Consider the following 14,439-nt stretch of genomic DNA (forward strand, 5'->3'; position numbering starts at 1 on the left):
AGCAAACATCATTACACCTAATGCTAAAAGAAAAAATGAACAATGCATTGCCCCTATTATTGAGAACAACGTCCACTCTCACCACTCTTATACAACACAGTACTGAAAACTCTAGTCAATGCAAGAAGGCAAGAAAAGGAAATAAAAGCCATACGGAAAGAAGAAATAAACCTGTCCCTATTTGCAAATGACATGATGGTTTCCATAGACAATCCCAAGAAATCTATCCAAAAACCTCCTAGACCCTCCTAATATGTGAGTTCAGTAAGGGTGCAGATACAAGATAAATACACCAAAGAAAAAAAGCAACTGCAAACTGCATTTCAATGGAAAAGACAACCTACGGAATAGAAGAAAACTTCTGCAAATCATATATATGATAAGGGGCTTATAACAAGAATATATACAGAACTTCTATAACTCAGTAGTAAAAAGGCAAATAACCCAATTAAAAAATGGACAATGGATCTGAATAGACATTTCTCCAAAGAAAATACACTAATGCCTGATAACCACATGAAAAGATGCTTGACATCATGTGCCATCAGGGAAATGCAAATCAAAACCACAAAACCATCAACTCACTCAGGAGAATGTTTCATTACAACTTCTCTAGAATGGCTATAATCAAAAAGATAATAACAAGTGTTGGGGGAAGATGGAGAAATATGGGAACCCCCATATGCTGCGATGAGATTGTAAAATGGTACAGCCTGGAAAAGTCTGATGGTTCCCCAAAAAATTATACCATATTACCCAGAAATTCAACTCCTAGTTATATACCAAAAAAAAAAAAATTACAACATACATCTGCACAAAAAACTTGTACATGAGTGTCCACCAACTGATGAGTAGATAAATAAAATGTGGCATATCCACACAATGGAGTATTATTCGGCCATAAAAAGGAATTAAGTACTGTTACATGCTACAACAGGGATGAACACTTAAAACATTATGCTAAGTGAAAGAAGCCAGTCACAAAAGACCACATATTATATGATTCTACTTAAAGGAAATGTCCAGAACAGGCAGAAAGTAGATTAGTACTTGCCTAAGTCAAAGGTGGGAGGATGAGGGGACATGAGGTGTCACTGTTAATGGATACAGGGTTTCTTTCTGAGGTGATAAAAATGTTCTAAAATTAATTGTGGTAATGGTTGTACAACTCAATGAATATAGTATTAAAAATCACTGACTACCAGATCCACAGCTGACTTCTTTCTTGAAACTGACAAGCTGATTCTAAAATTCATAAAGACTTACAAGGGACCCAGAATAGACAACCCAATTTTGAAAAAGAAGAACAAAGTAGGAGGACTCATACTTCCTGTTTTCAAAACTTACCACAGGGCTTCCCTGGTGGCACAGTGGTTAAGAATCCGCCTGCCATGCCAATGCAGGGGACATGGGTTCGATCCCTGGCCTGGGAAGATGCCACATGCCATGGAGCAACTAAGCCCGTGTGCCACAACTACTGAGCCTGCACTCTAAAGCCTGTGACTCTCCACTGAGTAATAACATTGAACACCTTTCTATACGCATACTGGCCATACAGAGATCCTCTTTTAGAAAGTGCCTATTCAAAACTTTTGTGCATTTTTAAAGTAAATTGTCTTTTTCTTATTAATTTTACACAATACACATACATTCTGGATGTGAGTCCTTGGTCAGAGAGATGAATTGAGAATTTCTTCTTCCAGTCTGTATTTTGCCCTTCATTCTCTTCATGGTGTCTTTAGGTGGAGAGAAATTCTCAATTTTAACGAAGTCAAATTTATCAGTCATTGTTATAGTCATTGCTTTAAGTCTTTTTTAAGAAATCTGTGCCTACTCTACTCAGTAGTTCTTTGATTTGTGCTTATGGTTTGAATGGTTCTGACCTTGCTCTGAATTCATGAATTCCTGCATCTTTGTAAGGTTTACAATTTCACCTTGCAGTCGATTTGAAATGCATTCATGTTATGTTGTTGGTGATAGACAACTTTAGTGTTATGAACGTCTGAGCGGAAATCAGTTTTACAAGTAGAGGATCCATCTGTGACTACATCCATATTATAATGACTTCTGTACAAATACAGTAAAAACATACTGTTAAAAAAGTGAGAAAAACCCTCTAACACCTGTTATTCTAACATTTTACCCCAAACATACCTTAGATGATTCTTCCCACTCCCTTTGAGGGGCTTTCCTCCAATGGGTCACTTTATACTAGACCCTACTGACTTTGATGATATAATTAAGTGTTCTGTAGTCTCAGAAATCAAAAGCCTAGAGGCTTCTGTTAAGCCAGGTTCTATTACACCTTATTTGACCCAACAACCTCAGAGGGTTTACAATTCTCCAGAAAACCAGTAACAAAGAACTCCTTGCTCCATCCTTTTTCCTAAATTAATTAACAGAATCTCCTTTCTCCAACCACAGTTACCAAAGAACCAAAACGAACAAATGTAACAGCTTAGTCTTCTCTTTACTAGCTCAGCAGGTGCTCCCCTCCCCCATCCAGTTATTCTTCACACCCAGCCAATCTTCCATTCTGCCTTCCAAATGTGTGGTGGCCTCTGAACTTTGCTGTCACAGTTAATGCCCTGCTTCACTCCCTCACCATCTCTGGTCTGGAGTATGGGAACTGCCCTTGACTGGTCTCTTCCTTACATTTTGTCTTTGACCCTGTCACCACCAAAGTCCCCTCTCCAGAGCATAAAGTTGATCATGTTACTCATCTGATTAAGATCCTTCTATAGGTCCCACTGCCCACAGGATCAAGTCACTCTCTTAGCTGAGAATTCACAATCTGGCCCTAACCTTTCCTGGCTTCTTTCCTAGCAACTCCTGCAAAATCCTGGCCTTACACCTGGGCACCCATGCCCTCTTTCTCATCCTAATTTTGCACTGCTTCCTTCTTTGGCTAGAAGTCCCTTCTCCCTTTATCCTGCAATCAGCTCCTTCCCTTCTTGCACAGGGCGACCCCAGCAGAAGCAATTGTTCCCTAGTATGTGTTCCTGCAGCTCTCTGTACCCACAACTATACTTGAGTCCTTATCACCTGTACTAGTGAATCACTTATTTGTTTTTCTCACTCAGGATTAGGAATTAATCTTTACATCCCAAGGACTTGGCAGGGCAATTCCATGAAGGTTCAATGAAAGAATGAATGTCCCAGACACTTTTATTCATGTCACCCTCTTTCTATAAATAGACACTAGGAAAATTAGTACAAATATGTCAAAGCAATGAACCTAACACAAGTTGTCTTTTAAAAGTCACCCAGCTAAGTATTCTTTTAAAGAGTTTAATAAAAAACTAAAACCTTCCTCAATTATAGATGTGTGCTTCCTGTTAGAAATTAGTAACGACTCTTTGCTTTAAAATACTTTTAGGGACTTCCCTGGTGGCACAATGGTTAAGAATCCACCTGCCAATGCAGGGGACACGGTTTCAATCCCTGGTCCGGGAAGATCCCACATGCCGCGGAGCAACTAAGCCCATGAGCCACAACTACTGAGCCTGCACTCTAGAGCCCACATGCCACAACTACTGAAGCCCGTGCGCCTAGAGCCCGTGCCCCACAACAAGAGAAGCCACCACAATGAGAAGCCCGCACACTGCAACCAAGAGTAGCCCCAGCTCACCGCAACTAGAGAAAGCCCGCGTGCAGCAACAGACCCAACGCAGCCAAAAATAAACTAAATAAATTAATTTTTAAAAATACTTTTTAAAAAATGGGCATCGGGCTCCCCTGGTGGCGCAGTGGTTGAGAGTCCGCCTGCCAATGCAGGGGACACGGGTTCGTGCCCCGGTCCGGGAAGATCCCACATGCCGCGGAGCGGCTGGGCCCGTGAGCCATGGCCGCTGAGCCTGCGCGTCCGGAGCCTGTGCTCTGCAGCAGGAGAGGCCACAACAGTGAGAGGCCGCAAAAAAACAAACAAAAAAAAAAATAATAATGGGCATCAAAGGTGGGATGAATATACCACTTAACCAAAGTAACTGGAGTCATCACCATATAAATCACTACTGGATGCCAAGGGAATGAATCACAGTTATTATTTATACAACTAAAAGACCACAAACAAAATTACTTCATTGAAAGTCTGTTCATATATATCACCTTTACACATAACACATCTGCATGATACAGGAAGATGGTGTGCATGGTGGTTAAGAACACAGTCTGACACCATAATGCTAGTCTTGCAATTTGGGGAAAATAACTTAAAACTTCAATGTGCCTCAGCTTCCTCGTGTAAAACAAAGATGATACACAATGTTGCTGGGTGAGTGAGCCCTTAAAGGCTCTTGGAACAGTGCCTGAGGAGTAAATGCATAGTAATAAATGTCAACTGTCAACACAGTGCTTTTAACTTTTTTAAGTCCTTTTACATACACTTTTTTTTTTTTTTTCCACAACAGCACAGTGAGATTGCTTGGAGAATCACTTTGTCCATTTCCGAGATAAAGTACTGATAGAGAGGTCATGATTTCCCTAAGATATTTTAAGTGGCAGAGTAAGAACCAGAAAGTACACCTAACCCCAGCTCCCAGACTACACTGACTAAATCTCCACAGATGCAGTGTGGAAGAAAGATTCTTTTGGGTTTTCCCCATTGTTTACCCATGGTTATCAGCAACAGCCAGACTAAGCACCTGGTGGGAAGAAACGGACCTCCATTTGCTCAAATTAAAAGGTAAGAGAAGCCTCATTTTCACAGTGCCTGATGCATAGCAGGCAGTCCAAAAACAACTACTGATAACAAACAAAAAGTGCCACTGTGCTTTCTCAATAACAGAACAAGGCACTCCACAAAATTAAGACTGCTACCAAAAACAAAAGTCACTTAATTTACCTATCTGTCACATCAAAGTACAATGTAGCAATAGGAACTTAAAAAAAAAAAATTTAATGAATCTTTTTCTTTTACTCTCAGAAACGTAACAGTTTTGCAAAAAGGGCTCTTTCATCAAGACAGTTTTTTGAAAACTAATCCAACTAGTTATACTTCATGACAGGTCTTTGCTCAAATAAGGGACCTACATGAACGGACAAAATTGCATTACTGTTAACACCTTCACCTATACTTATCTTCATTACATTCCTGGGCTTCAGCTGAAACTCAATCCTCAGTCTTAACATGCAGCCAAGTGCACATGGAATAGAGTTAATGAACTTCGAAGGCAGAGGCAATGCTCCCGGGGAACCCACCGGAACCAAGGAAATACCAGGAAGCAAAACGTCTCTCCCAACAGCTAAGCGCCCGAACTTTTTATTTCTTCTCTTCAAATGGACAACTAGGAGCTCAGATTCACCTTGACGATCAGACTTGACATCAGCCCCTGGCTAGGGCCTACCTTTCCTTTTGTGGCACTGCCACTCTGGCACCTACAGGCAGGCGCCCGGAGCATACACAAATAAGCCAGGTCCAGCCCTTTCCCTCCACAGCTCATGTCCAAGCCTCGCACGTGGCGGCCACTTGGGACCTTTAGCACATCTGACTTAACAGCGGCAAAGCCAGGGCTGTGTTCGCAGCGGTGCAGCTCCCGGACCCGCCCCAATCTGGAGCAGGAAGGTCTTGGTGCTCTTCTGTAAACACCTATCAGATACCTGGCCCTCCTCCTCCCGCGGCCACGTCGACCTGGCCCGAGCCGCCCCGCGGCCCCCGACGCCTCCGCTAGCCTCCGGGAGTCGCTTCCCCGCGCCTCCTCTCACCTGAGCCGACGGCGCCGCCACCCGCGTGGTGACCCCAATTCCCCGTCAAGTAACCGTTACAGGGGGCCGCAGCCCAGGGAGGCCCGCGGCTCGGGTGGAAGAGCCCATGGGGCTGCTCCCCCTCCGCCGACCCAGGATTCCCCGGCCGCCGCCGCCATTTTCCCCGTGCCGTAAACCCCACCTGACGGTTCCAGCTTCTCACCTGTGACCAGCAGAGGACCACGCGCGACGCCGTGGGGAGCGCGTGGGCGAACTGGAGAATCCCTGGCGGTCACAACCTCCGTGCAGAACCCGCCGCTAATTCATCCCGAAGCGGGAGGCTTCGGGCCAGTCGCCCTTGTAATGCGTCCCGGCAGGCTCCATCCTGATTGGCTGCGAGCGCCTTGAGGCAGCGGCGTCCCCGGCTGCGTGAGAAGCCCAGGTCCCCGGAGCCCCGCCCCTGCTTCCCCCGCCTGGGGCTCCCCGGGCGCGCGACCCTGAGGGCTCCCTTAAAGTGACCACGCTCATTTCCGGCCCGCCTCCAGGAGAGGAGGGACCCACAGAGCGAGGGGGTGTAGGGGCGAGTAGCAATAAGAAATAGGGAATGCCGGAGGGCATTGTCCCAGGGAACCCAATGGTCCCTCTAACCCCTGGAGTTTCAAAGTGACAATAGAAATCTGGGGAGTTTAATTTACAAACTGTGGACTGACAAGAAAGGCACAACCTAAAAATTAAGAATTATGTTTTACTGGACGAACATACTGAGGACTTAAACCTAAAAGGCAGCCTCTCAGATCGCTCTGAGGGACTGTGCTGAAGAGGTAAGGAAGGAGCCAGGATATTTAGGAGCTTTTGCAACAAAAACTAGGTAGTCGGAACTTTAAAAGGTTACTGTTCATTAAAAACCAGACATCTCAAGTTAATGAAGTTAGCACTTTTCTACCTATGGAAAGACGCCAGAGTCTGGGCTCATCAAAATCATTCCTTTGAAATGCACCTTAACTGTCTAGGGCCAGTATCCTGGTTTTTTTCCATCCTGAACTCCCTCAGGGTGCACAGTGCGGGGGAGGGGCGGCAACTGTGTTGGCTGATGGTTTGATGGCCACAACATCCTTTGTTTGTTGAAATGGCTGGTGATATTCTTTGTCCACAAAGCCTAACCTACAGGGGCAAATCAGTAGTAGAACCCGTTCTAGAGCTTAGGTTCCTGACGCGCAGCATGGCGCGCAGCTCCCTGGCATGCAGCTTCCCCAGTCCTAGGGAAACTTTCCCTCCTCTGAGCAACCGCAGTACTTTCATGATAACCCTCATAAAAGGCGTTCAGCACTTTCTACTGTGGGACATCTGTCCCCTAACCTACTAAACTCTAAAGCTCCTTAATGGTGGGTACTGTGATTAAACCTTTTTTCATTTCCTACACCATGCCTTCCTCCTGCGAGTCTTCAACAAAGATTCACTGAATTAAAATCCTGAAAAGAATAAACATAGCCACCCATCACACACTTAGCCACTATATGTATGTTTATGTGTTTTATTCATTTATTCAACAAGGTACAGAAGGGGATGAATTTTTTTCAAAGTACAAGATTCCTGTCCTCATATATTTGTAGTGTAACAATAATGAACATCTAGGTTTGGGATGCATAGCTTCAGTATAGCTAAATTATATTCCATAGGCATTTCCTGGCGGTCCAGAGTTTAGGACTTGGCACTCTCACTGCCTGGGTCTGGGTTCAATCCCCGGTCAGGGAACGAAGGTCCCGAAAGCCATGCATCGCGGACAAAATATATATATATATACACTCCAGAGCTCTCTGTGAATCAAAAGTTCCCTTGTTCTTTTTCTAAATCAGCTTCACAGACTCTCCAATTTTGTTCAGAAATATTGAAATATTTTAAGATATGCTGAAATTGTGTTCGAAAATGAAGATAAACAACAGAGGGAAACACCAATACAAAAGCCAACTCTGTCAATTACCCCTGTGACCTTAGGCCTCCTTTTTTATCTGTAAAATAAGATCACTAATATAAAAGTCCTCTAAATTCTTTTCTTCCCCTCACCCCTACAAGTTTTTAACTTTCTTGATGTCAGAGGCCAGCGGGGAAAACCCTGAAGGCATTGGAGACGGGTTTTGAAAGAAGAGATTATAATCTCTTCTTTATAAAAGATTATAATAGTTTATCTTTGCATCTCCACAACTCCTAAAACAAACAGTGCCAACTGAGAAAGAGAACACCACACATCTGAATACAGCAGATGCTAAATAAAGTTTAACTGACTTGATGAATCATCCTGGTTTCTTCTCTATTTCACTTTCCTAGCCTTAGGCTTTTTTGGAGGGTGGAGTGGTAGAACCTGAAGGAAAGGGTCAAAACTATGGAGTCTGAAGGTATTAGCTCTTTTTTACCCAAACTGCTTCTGACACCCACCACATGTGTGGCTTCTCCACACCAAGCAGTACTCCAGTTCTCTGTGGACACCAACTAGGTGTTCTGCAATGTAATTCAGTTTTGACACTAACTGCTTGGAATTAATGCAGACTCCACAGGTTAAGGGCTTAGTTCCACAAAACTGCTCTGCACTTCAGACACCAATAGAAAGTCTGGGTCTCAGGACTTCCCTGGCGGTCCAGTGGTTAAGACTCCACACTTCCACTGCAGGGTGTGCGGGTTCGATCCCTGGTCAGGGAAGCAAGATCCCACATGCTGCGCGGGGTGGCCAAAAAAGAAAAAAAAAGGAAGCCTGGGCCTTGGGTACTTCTGACAAACTGGCTATAAATCGGAGCATCCCACAATGCCCTGCTCAGGGTCCAATTTGCTAGAACAGATCGCAGAACTCAGGAGAACGCTTTACTTACATTTACAGGTTTATTATAAAGGATACAACTTAGGAACAGTCAAATGGAAGAGGTACGTAGGGCAAGATATGGGTTGCGGAGAGGGTACTCAGAGCTTTCATTCTCCCTCTGGGTGTGTCGCCCTCCCAGCACCTTGCTGATCATACCAACCAGGAAACTCTCCGAACCCTGTTGTCAGTGTTCTTTATGGAGATTTCATTACCTAGGCATGATTGATTAAATCACTGACCACTAATGATTAACTCAACCCCCTCCCTGGAGGTTGAAGGGTGGAGTTGAAAGTTCCAACCCTCTAATCTCAGGGTTGGTTTCTCTGACATCCAGCCTCCATGCTCCCAGAATCAACTCACTAGCATAAACACAGGTTTAGAGAGGCTTGTTATAAATACCCAAAGACCCTCCTATCCCCCTCTGAAACAGAGCAGGACCCTATGGTCCTTCCCCGCCCGTGTCCTCCACCTGCCTTTTTTCTGTAGAAAAATTTTAGCCAAAGAATAAGTTTAATCAGAAAAGTGGGAAAATGCAGAAACAAAGGAAAACAGTCAAAGGAGACCAAATAATAATAATTTAGTCATTAAGCAAAGTCAAGGACCCTTAGTTCCTTCTCAAGGGCTAGAGATAATATTCTGAGCCATAACCTGTGAGCTGTCTGATACTGAAAGCCCCACCAGATGAAAGAAGTTAAGTATATGATGACCAGACTGTAGTCATGACATAAGCTGCCACAATTCTGAGAATTGGCCTCAAGGAAGTGGGAGCAAACCGACCCTGGAACTAAAGATTAATTGTACTTAAAACAATCAAGATGACTCTGGTCAGACCACCGATGACCAATTTCAAGATGACTGTCAGAGCTGACTGTGCTGTTTCTGCATGTGGCCCCCTGCCTCTGTCTATAAAAGCTCTTACCCCCTGATTGTTGGGAGGGGGAGGCGGGGGGAGTTGGCCTTTGGACAGGTGTCTGCCCCACCCCCTGCTGTTGCTGGTGTCCAAAATAAAGCAAACTTTCCTTTCCACCAACCTTGCCTCTTTATTGGTTTTTGAGCGGTGAGCAGCTGGACCCCACTTTCGGTTACACCTTCACTCAACAAAATACTACAAGGGGTGGCGCAGTGGTTGAGAATCTGCCTGCCAATGCAGGGGACACGGGTTCAAGCGCTGGTCTGGGAAGATCCCACATGCCGCGGAACAACTGGGCCCGTGAGCCACAATTACTGAGCCTGCGTGTCTGGAGCCTGTGCTCCCCAACAAGAGAGGCCGTGACAGTGAGAGGCCCGTGCACCGCAATGAAGAGCGGCCCCCACTTGCCACAACTAGAGAAAGCACAGAAACGAAGACCCAACACAGGCATAAATAAATAAATAAAAATTTTTTAAAAATACTACAAGGATTTTAGAATTTTGTTGCCCTTAATCCTAACTCTTCTGCCAAGCTGTGTTGAATGTTCTTTGGGGATCATTAGCATATGATACAAAGATTCTCACAATTTATGTTCACTGCCTTAGGTCTCTACCCCAGGTTTTCCTGTCTCCAGTCTTCCAAGCTTGCTCCTTCCAGACCCACTGACGAGCCAGCTAAGCCATTTGCCACTGCCAGGCGTCCATGTATATCCTTCTCTTGAGCCAATTCTCTCCCACACAAAATAGATGACCAGTAACACAGGCCTAAACCCTGCCCATTGGGATAATTACGCTCACCTTCAGGAGGTCTGCAGTGAAGAAGTAATCCATTTTCCTCTAGTATCCACAGACCAAACCTATCAATCTTCAATGAAGCTCAGGCTTTTCCGCCTCCATCCTCTAGTTAAGAGAACTCCCCATGGATTAAGGAAGACGTGTGGGTACAACAGTGGTAGGAGAAACGGGATCTGGGCCATCCGTTCATGCAGCTTGTGTGTGTGCTCTGAACCTGCTCAAACTCATTCCCAATGCACCACTTCCATTTGAAAAGATTGTTGCTAGGCCTGCCCACACTTATGAGGTGGTGGGCCTGCTATTATCCAATTCATGATGGGCAGTTTGGGTTGCATGGTCACTTGATGCCCCATGAGATGTTCAGCTTCTATTAGGGCTCAGTAGCATGCCAGGAGATGCTTTTCTTTTTGGCCACACTGCATGGCTTGCAGGATCTTAGTGCACAGATCATGGATTGAACCTGGACCATGGCAGTGAAAGCACTGAGTCCTAACCACTGGACTGCCAGGGAATTCCCCAGAGATGCTTTTCAAATGTGTATGTTTCTCTCCCACAGTTGGCATGGCCATTCTCCAGAACCATATTGGGCCGCACTGTGACTCTTCTTTTGGGTCTTGCCAGAGACTCCACTTGGCCTTTTCTCTACCACAGATACTTCTAGTATCATGAGATGTATCAGGTGATAGAGCCCAAATGGCAGGACTGCTTACTCTGAGGCTGGACCTGCTGCTGAGTCCTTTATGGATCTGAGCCCTACTTAAAACTAGCCACCTTCCACCTCAACCTGAAGAGATCTACCAAGCATTCTTTCTTAGTGGCAGAAGGTACAAGGTACTGTAAGTTGTCCTTTACTTGGGAGGAAATGTCCTTGCAGGCCTTAGACCATTGGTCTACTTCGCCATCCACATAAGTTCTGTGCTTTATATAATAGTATTGTACCAAGGTTATTTTCTTAGTTTTGATATATGTTCTGTGCTTATATAAGATGTTAACATAAGGGCAAGCTGGGTAAAGTACCTGCAGAAAATCTCAGTTTTCTTCTTGCGTCTCTCCTATCAATCTAAAATTATCTCAAAATGTTAAAAGTAATAATTGGCATTTAAAATTTTCATCAACGTAGCAGGCTTCTGAATTTTTATGGGATTTATTCATCCTCTGGAAAGCATGTGTCTCATCAAGACATCCAGATTACTTGCATTTATTGCTCATCGGGGCCAAGTAACATGATATTTCACCGTGATAGACTAATGTGATGTTCTGTGGAATGGCCAGATGGTCCGGGTCCCTTTGGAATATATTATGACAGAAAACAGGAAAGTAAACATAGCCTTGGAGCAAGACTGTAAAAGTAGAATGTTTTCTGTCCTATGTGATCTGGATGTGATACTGTTTTGGTTTACTATCTTCATTGGAGCAGGGGAGATGCAGTTCCAGGGGCTTTACTTGGCTTTTCCTACTACAATAGCTCTTCCTCTACAGACCAAGGAGCAATGTGGGGATTCTGTCAACTGCTAAGTACATCCATTCCAATCATACATTTGGGAATCAAGGAAACAACCACCAGGTTGGTAAGAAGAGCCAGTGGACCCACTCAGAGACAGACCAGAAGACTCCATTTATTATCTGACTCCAATATGCCCCTTCTCTAACAGGAGTGCCTGATGGTGCTTTGGACCCCTGGGTATCCCCATCAACTTAGACCCTGTATCCAATATCCCTCAAATATCAGATTATCCCTCTTTTCCCAGTCTGTGGTTATCCAAGGAAACAGCCATAAATCAATTTGGAGAAGGACTGAAAAATATCTGTATACACTTGCCCTGATGTTCCAGGTTCTTCCTTATAGACACCCAGTCTCTCCTTTGGTCCATGCATTCTAGGTTTGAGAACAGGCTCTGGTCTTTAAATCAGGCAAGTTATTATGACTTTCTACTGGAGTGATGTTGACCCCAGTCTTCTACTATTAATCTCTTCTCATTATATATTAAGCAGTACCCTTTCTGGCTGCCCATCTATCTTGTCCCTAGAAATACATGTTCTACTAGACACTGCCATAGGTCAGGTCAGTCCCCCAGGCTGCCACTTCAACCTTACTATCCATTATGGTAATAAGTTCACCATTGCTTCTCATATTTGTCTCTGCTATTCTAGAATCCTGTCATCCCCACCACTGCTAGAAGAACCTGTTCTGTGACAGCATGAGCCCTGGTCTGCAGAGGACAAACTCCACTGAGCTGCTCAATGATGCTGGTGCCCCTTCCAGACATTTGCTATCATTCTTGATAGTCATCCCGGCCCTCCTGAAAAACAGTCAGCTGAAAGGTTTCTAGTCTTGTTTGGTTGATGCATTTTAGCATGCTTGCTTCTTGGAGCTTTTTGATTCCTACATCCACATTCTGCCATGACGGTTCTGACATCTCTGCTTTTTTTTTTTTTTTTTTTTTTTTGGCCGCACTGTGCGGTATGCAGGATCTTACTTCCCCTACCAGGGATCAAACCTGAGCTCCCTGCAGTGGAAGCACGGAGTCTTAACCATTGGACGGCCAGGGAAGTCCCAAGGCATCTCTGCTTTACTTAATGTGATCATCGCTTTTTCCCAACTTCCAAGAACCATAACAGCAGTATATTAGAACTGGGTCCCAGAGCTCTTGCCATGTTATTGAACACTATGTGATGGGAATGTGCCTCTTATTGGCAAATTCCCCTAAACAAGCTTTATATTCTCTGTCTCCTTAATCCAGTACCTCAGGTTCCACACGTAGGCAGAATCTCCCTGCTGTGAGCCAGCACCTGCAGCCCCTGTGGCATATAATCCTTTCTCTTTTTTATAGCCCTCGACCTTCCCCGGTCAGGTCAAGGTGAGACTTGACCCACTTTAAGTAAGGGTTGCCTCTTTCTTCCAACAAGGTAGAGAGACCCACTTCTGCAGGCCCAGATGGTTCTGGGAATTGAGGGTTCAAGATTCTCAAGTGCATCTACTCAGATATCCCAACCCCAAGTCTCAAGGGTTTTTTTTTTTCCAGCTTTATTGAGATATAATTGACATATAACATTGTGTAAATTTAAGGTGTACAATGTGATGATTTGATATACATATATATTGCAAAATGATGACCACAAAGTTAGTTGGCTCATCTATCACCTCACATAGTTATCTTTGTGTGTGTGTGGTAAGAATTTTTAAAAATCTACCCTCTTAGCAACTTTCAAGTATACAGTACAGTACTGTTAACTATAGTCACCAGGCTGTATATTAGATCCCCAGAGCTTATTTATCTTATAACTGGAAGTTTGTACCCTCTCACCACCTTCACCTGTTTTCCCCACTCCACCCCTCCCCCAACCTCTGGCAACCACAGATCTACTCTCTGTTTTTATGAGTTGGATTATTTTAGATTTCACGTATAAGTGAGATCATACAATATTTGTCTTTCTCTGTCTTGCTTATTTTACATAGCATTATGCCCTCATCTGTGTTGTTGCAAGTGGCAGGATTCCTTCTTTTTATGGCTGGATAATATTCCAGCCATAATATATATATATATATATATATATATATATATGACAGTTTCTTTATCCATTCAGCTGTTAGTGGACACTTAGGCTGTTTCCATATCTTGGCTATTGTAAATAATGCTACAATGAACATGGGGGTACAGATATATCTTTGAGATAACGGTTTCATTTCCTTTGGATATATAACCAGAAGTGGGATTGCTGGATCATATGGTAGTTCTATTTTTAATCTTCTGAGGAATCTCCATACTGTTTTCCATAGCGGCTGCACCAGTTTACATTCCCACCAACAGTGCACCAGGGCTCCCTTTCCTTCACAGCCTGGCCTGGCCAGCACTTGTTATCTCTTGTCTTCTCAGGGTTCTGCTTCTTTCCTATCAAGGCCCTGACCTTGACACTGGAGATTTACCTAGGCAGAGAAGGCAGCCTTCTCTGAAGGTCTGCCACGCTTACAGCTAAGCCCGAAGTCTGATCTCCAGCTCTGGCTGTCCTCTGGCTGCAGACGATGAGAATCTTTCTAGATGCTTCTATAAGAACCCTTCAGACTCTCACACATTGCTTGCTTAGCAATAGTCACGCAATTCCACAATCCTTAGAGATACTAATTTGCTCCATACCTCTCAAACCCCAGAGACGCTGCATCAGCTAGAGCATCTTCTTTCACCTGCATCCTTTCCTGGTCCACCAGA

At 44.2% G+C, this 14,439-nt stretch overlaps 1 protein-coding gene across 4 annotated transcripts in view; it reads right to left on the reverse strand.

Annotated features, from left to right (window-relative positions):
* LCLAT1 (lysocardiolipin acyltransferase 1) overlaps positions 1 to 14,439 on the reverse strand; it is a 263,073-nt gene that overhangs the window by 190,734 nt on the left and 57,900 nt on the right. The window contains exon 1 of one of the 4 annotated variants that reach the window (XM_089923300.1): positions 5,906 to 6,091. The exons of 2 other annotated variants lie outside the window; for them this stretch is intronic. The gene's annotated coding sequence lies outside the window, so the exon portion shown is untranslated. Of the gene's footprint in view, positions 1 to 5,905; positions 6,092 to 14,439 lie in introns of those variants that run through there. One more of the 4 variants, XM_022574147.3, reaches the window with a different exon arrangement.

The sequence above is a fragment of the Delphinapterus leucas genome, chromosome 13 (assembly GCF_059928025.1).
Source record: "Delphinapterus leucas isolate spDelLeu-1000000601 "Yukka" chromosome 13, BTC_Dleu_Yukka2, whole genome shotgun sequence".
NCBI classification, from domain to species: domain Eukaryota; kingdom Metazoa; phylum Chordata; class Mammalia; order Artiodactyla; family Monodontidae; genus Delphinapterus; species Delphinapterus leucas.